Below are 6,250 nucleotides of genomic sequence, written 5' to 3' on the forward strand. Positions count from 1 at the left end.
TTTAGTTTGGGGTTGATGACAACTTTATAAGCTCATCAAGGGGTCAATGAACTCAAAGCTTGGGAAACCTTGAACTAGATGATAGCAAAAAAGGCCCCCTCCAACTCTCTGATTCTGTGAGCAAGTTCGTTTAGACTCCATGGGATTGATTTTGGAACAAACGTCCAGGATCATGCTCTACAAAAGTGAAACTTTTTCAGCCATTGTTATCCTTCCCAGGAAAAGCTTTACCTCCTGACTTTGTAAGTTGCAAGCTTTTATTTGAGGTAGATAGGAGCAGGACAAATGAAAAAGTATCAACTTTACTGACAGAGGACTCTGTTTGTTAAGGTTACCACATTTTTTTTCTGGCGCAATGCCTATGTCCTTAACAGCTGTGTGACAAGCAGATCCTCAAAAAGTGTGGTTTTCTCCATCATTATATTTGTATGCCAGGAGAAATTGCACATGTTGAATTCTGCCATTCACACAGCTGTCAAAGGCACATGCCAACAAAAAGGTGAGTAATCTTCATTAAAGATTGAAATATTGGTTATTGTGCTTTGTAATGTAACATTGCATGTTGTAATGTATCCTTATTTTCTTTTGCCTGATAGATGCCAATGGTTCGAAAGTGAACTCCTGAATTTTTTGTCCTTCCTTATTTTTTGACTATTCTTATATTGTTTGGTTATGTTTCCTGAATAATATTTCTTTTGGGGGGTGTTACATTTCAAAATTATGCTAAGGAAAAAGAGACTTCATAGTTAATTAATGGTGTACTAGGAGTGATATCATTGAAGTCAGTTGGACTGCTCTTGCCATGTTTCTCAACCTTTTTTGGGCCACGGCACACTTGTTCCGTGAAAAAAATCACGCGGCACACCACCATTTAAAAAGTTTAAAAAATTTAACTCTGTGCCGCCCTATATTGACTATAATTATGACTGTAAGTCTTAGAAACACTTGCCAATTGCTGTGTTGGTTGCAATCTCCTGTAATAAGGCTTCACAAGCCGCTGATTTCTCTGCCAGCACGTGCTCCTCGCCGAAGAGGCCGCTCACTCCCTGACAGAGTGACAGTTTGGATGCTGGCTGGACAAAAGAGGCTCTTCTCTTTGCACCTATGGAGTCCCTGTGCGATTTTTATGCGTTACAAAATGCATCGTTTCATTTCCACGTGGCTCCGCTCCTCCCGTCGAACCCGGCTGGGCCGTCCCGAGATTGCGGTGCATGTTGGGATACTGGGGGTTCTGCTGCTTTTTCCTCTCTGGGGGGTCTGGGCTGAGGTTGCGGCTGCAGAGATGGTGAGTAGGGGAGGGGGAGTGCTCGGCGGCTTTCGATTGGGTGCGGAAGACCATAGACAACTAAGTCAAAGGGATGCTCGAGGAGGAACCATAGAGATAAAAGAGAGAGCGGAGAGTGGTGGTGGTGCGGGCGGGGCAGGCAGGCGGGTTATGACAGGAATCGCCGCCATCTTGTGAAGGGCGCGCTCAAACGCAGCCATGCTGAGAAGGTTCTCCGCACATAGGTACGGTAGTTCTGCAAATTGCCCTTCTCGTCGCCGCACATCGCGGCACACCAGCCAGCGTCTCGCGGCACAGTAGTGTGCCGCGGAACAGCGGTTGAGAAACGCTGCTCTTGTGGACACTGGCTCTGAGACTCTGTGTAAAAGGACACTTTTTCTCCCTGTGGGCACAGCCTGCCCCTCCCCTTTTTAAATTCTAAACCTTTCTCCCTCCACAGTAACCAAGGCAACTCTGTTTTGCCCAGACCCAAAGGTGCTTCTTTAATGTGTTAATGACTGACCATTGTGTTTCATAATGGCTTGCACTCAACTAGCCCTGCCAGGATAGTTTGCAGAGGTTATCCCCAGGAATGTCCATGTTTGGCAAAGTGCAGGAGAGCTGCTGCAGCCTGTATTTCCCCTCCAATGTCCCAAATATTATCTAAATTCTACCATTTTACTAATTTCTAACATTCGCTAACTCTTGATCTGTAGCACTTTAGAGACCAACTAAGTTTGTCATCGGTACGAGCTTTCGTGTACATGCACACTTCTTCTTGATCTGTAAGAGTAGGAGTCGGCAACGTTTCCTGGCCATGGGCCGGAGCATTTGCACAGACTATCGTCCGTAGGCTGGACATGCGCAGAAACCATTTCCAGCGCTGTGCTGCCCATGTCCGGAATGCCAGAAATGGCTTCTGCGCATATCCACAGCTCCAGAAATTGCTTCTGCAGCTGCGCAGGCGCGATTTCCAGTGTCTGCACAGGTGTAAGCACCATTTCCGGCGCCACTCGGCAAGTCCCTGCGCCACACTGCACCAGTTTAGTGCAGCGCGCTGGGGACTTGCTGAGCGGGCGGCTCGGTGACCGGGCGGTTTGTGGGCCGGATAAACGGCCTTCGTGGGCCGTATCTGGCCCATGGGCTGGAGGTTGCTGATGTATGTGAAAGAGGGTGATGGTGGTTGGAACTTGTGGAATTAACATGTTGGATGTGTAAATTTTCTTCTTCATTGATCCTGTTTATGAGGGGCAGATGGGGCTCGTCAAGCTGGGAAGGTAGGCCATCTAGGAGAAGGAAATTTCTGATCTTAAACCTCCATTGCCTTGCAGGACATCTTCGGGAGAAGTAAAGGCTAAGGAGTAAACCCTACACAAAATCCAGAGTGCAGTCCCTAAGATGCATAGCTGCCAAGTTTTCCCTTTTCTCACGAGGAAGCCTATTCAGCATAAGGGAATTTCCCTTAAAAAAAGGGATAACTTGGCAGCTATGCTAAGATGGTTGGATCATGGCATCTTACATGCCTCCTTCTGGCAACTCCTGCAGCCAAATGTATTGCTCTGCTTTCCTTTGGTCCACATCAGTGAGGCCAAGAGGGGGTTCTTGTTGTCTGGGCAGCCCAGCCCCTCCATACACACCGCCCAGGCTTGTGCCCTAGTAAGGTCACTTCAGTGCTGCTAGCACAGCGGTTTGACCTCATCCCCAGAGGCGCATTCCACATTGTCTCTCGAGACAGGTGCCAACATTCATATATATTATATTATTAATAGTTTCCATGTTTGAGCTGCTCTACCGCTCTCAATTTTATTTATTTATTTTTGGTAGAATCGAAACTTTTTTAAAAACAAGCTGCACATGCACCTATCTGGTCCCATACACTGTTGGTATTCAGTTGGTATAATAGATGCAACAAATTAGAAGGCATGGACAAAACACCAAAGGGAAAGCTACTGGTGTGAATAGGAAATACTAAATTTGTTCCTCATACAGCGGTACCTCGGGTTACAGACGCTTCAGGTTACAGACTCTGCTAACCCAGAAATAGTACCTCGGGTTAAGAACTTTGCTTCAGGATGAAAACAGAAATCGTGCTCCGGCGGTGCGGCGGCAGCAGGAGGCCCCCCATTAGCCAAAGTGGTACCTCAGGTTAAGAACAGTTTCAGGTTAAGAACGGACCTCAGGAACGAATTAAGTTCTTAACCAGAGGTACCACTGTACACAAAATATGTGTTGGTGTGTCTTACTCCAGTCAAATTTGAAGGGGGGGGGGGAGAGGATTTATAGCTAAATAATGCTCAGATGTTGACAAGTCCTATGTATGTACTGTTGTAAGTTCTTCCCTTTGTCTGTCCTGAATCTCTCACCCTTCACAGGATGGCTCTAGGTAGTAAAAATTGTATGAAAGAGAAAAAGTCTCCCTATCCACATTCTTTCTGCCATGTACAGTTATATAAATGTCTGTTATGCCCGTCACCTAGATTCGTATTTTTTTCTATGCTAAGAAGCCTCAACATTGTAACCTGTAACCCCTTACAGGAGTTGGCTGAGCCCCCTGATAGTTTTAGTTCTCATTTTCTTCATCCTTTCCAGCTCCCCAACATCCTTTTTTGAGATGAGTTGAGCAGAACAGAACAGGACATGGTACAGGCAGACGTATACAACAAAAATCTCAGTTTTGTTCCTTGTTTCTCTGCATTCTAAATGGTAGTTCTCTGCATTCTAAATGGTAGTTCCAGACTCCCTATGAGTCTTTCATTTTGCATGAGATACATTGCTGACTCTAGTGTCTAGGCTTGTGCTTGTCACCATCTTCGCTCAGAGAAACTGTGACTTCTGTGTGACAGGCGGCAGAATGTCTTGCTTTCCCCTGTGTGCTTCCCCCACCCCAGTAAAGCAGCTCTCCATGAAAGGAAGTCACATCTTCTATTTCACCTGAAACCACTGTGTTAGCAGAACTTTTCAGAGGGCCTTGAGATTGAATTCTGACCTGGGCTGAAATGCATTGTTATATTAGTGAGCCCCACAGTTTTCCTGCTGTAACAATTTTCCCTTAGAAGGAAAATCATTTTCATCTGCAGGGTAGGGAGAAGCATAACGAACAGGCAGGGATCAGTATTTTCTTTCTCTGCTAGCCTTTGCCAGCTCAGCTAATTCATAAAGCCATCCAGATCCCCTCCTCCCTCTCCCAGTTAAGCAGCACTGCAGCTAAACAGAGGTGTAGGAAGATAATGTTTCCCTAGAATTATGGATGACTAAGGCAAGAGCAGGGAATGTGTTGTGTGTGTCACCATGGCTGTCTTTTCAGGCTGGGTGCAATAAGTTACCAGTAAGTTTCTGTCTGGAAGACTAGCTGGGTGTGAGAGTTGCTTATTGAAAAGTAATCTCTCGTTTGGTCATTTATTTCATATCAGTTCTACAAAAGCTTTGCCTAAGCTTCTGATTTATGAGTTGGCAGCTTGCACAGCGGTTCCACTTTCCTAAATAGCCAGGCAGAAGGGAGGACTAAAAGCTAAGGATGCCAAAATGCCAGTTTAGTGACTGCAGTTTTTAAAGAGCTACTCTAGGAAAAGAGAAGTAAAAGGGCTTCAATATTTCCATTCCTCTTAAATGAAGGCTGCCTTTATCTAGGATTCAGTGCTCGCTGTTTTTAAATGTATATTATTGAGGTTTCATAGGAACAACCTCTAACTCTTATCCTGAAAAAAATATCCCCATCCCTTGTTTTCCTTTTGACACAAGCGGATGAAGTTAGCAGGCATACAAACATCTCAGTAGATAAGATCTCCCAAATTATAGACAAATACATCCAGAGGGTGTGTTTTTTGTACTGGACACCTTCCAAATTTCACATCTCCTCTAGTAAAAGAACAATATCCCTTTCTTGTTTTTAGCAGAATTAGATCAAATTTGCAAGCAGATTATCTCCTTCTGAGGGGATGAATCCTGCCAAATTTCAGTAAAGTAGCACCTTTTCCACCTGGCTTGGGAGGGTGAGGCCCTGACTGACTCCAGCTACAAAAGCTGAGGCTCCTGACCAGAATCCTGGGCTGGGGTGTTATTTAGAGGTTTTTGTTGGGAAAGGGTTGTTGTTGAGGTCAATTTTTTGTATCTTTATTTTGAATCTTATGATTTATGTGGAAATTGTTCAGTTGTGTTCTTTTTGGTGTTTTGTTTATTATGACTACTTTGTGTTTTTTTTTTAAAGTTACATGACTACAAACATATGTTGTAAGCTGGCTTGAGCAAGGTATTGATTTTGGAAAGGAGGCACACAAATGAAGTTATTGATTGATTGATAAAGGCATGCAATGTAAATGTGCAAAGGTATTCAAGCGTAGCCCAACATACAGTGCATTGTACTGATCTAATCCAATGTGACTGAAGATACTCATGTTTTGACAATTAAAAGGTAAAGGTAAAAGGAGCTCCGACAGTTAAGTCCAGTCGCAGAGGACTCTGGGGTTGCGGGGCTCATCTCGTTTATGGGAGCTAATTATGGGGTTATTAAGGAAGGCAGCTGATTTCAAGCACTTATTTTTAGAGTGTGTGTGTTTTGGGTAACTAGTGGTGTTTGGTGAGGACTCTGTGGAAACTGATGAATTTCGCGCCCGTAGGGGGATTATAGTGGTCAATGCGACTTTGAGAGGTTTAAGAGGAATCTTGAAGAAAAGGGTTTTTGTTTCTTTTAAGGCAAGGTGTGTTTCTTTAATAAGCCCGAGCTCCCCGCCTGCCCGTCACAGGGCAACGTTCTTCGTAATTGGACTGTATGCCCGGTGCCGCTCTGGAGCCACGCCTTTCCTCACACGGGGTTTCTATGCCTCAGTTTCCAGGGTTTCTATTGTGCAGCGCACCTATCCTTGGCGGGCAAAGTAGCCACACCTCCACAGAACCTTTCTCCTAATACCGAAAGGAGCGTCGCCTCATTGGTCTTCGTCCGAATCGGCGACGACCATCTCCGCCTTCAGAAGTCTTTCCGCAACAGCTATT

This window comes from Zootoca vivipara, chromosome 2, assembly GCF_965207765.1.
Source record: "Zootoca vivipara chromosome 2, rZooViv2.hap1.1, whole genome shotgun sequence".
Taxonomy (NCBI): Eukaryota; Metazoa; Chordata; class Lepidosauria; order Squamata; family Lacertidae; genus Zootoca; species Zootoca vivipara.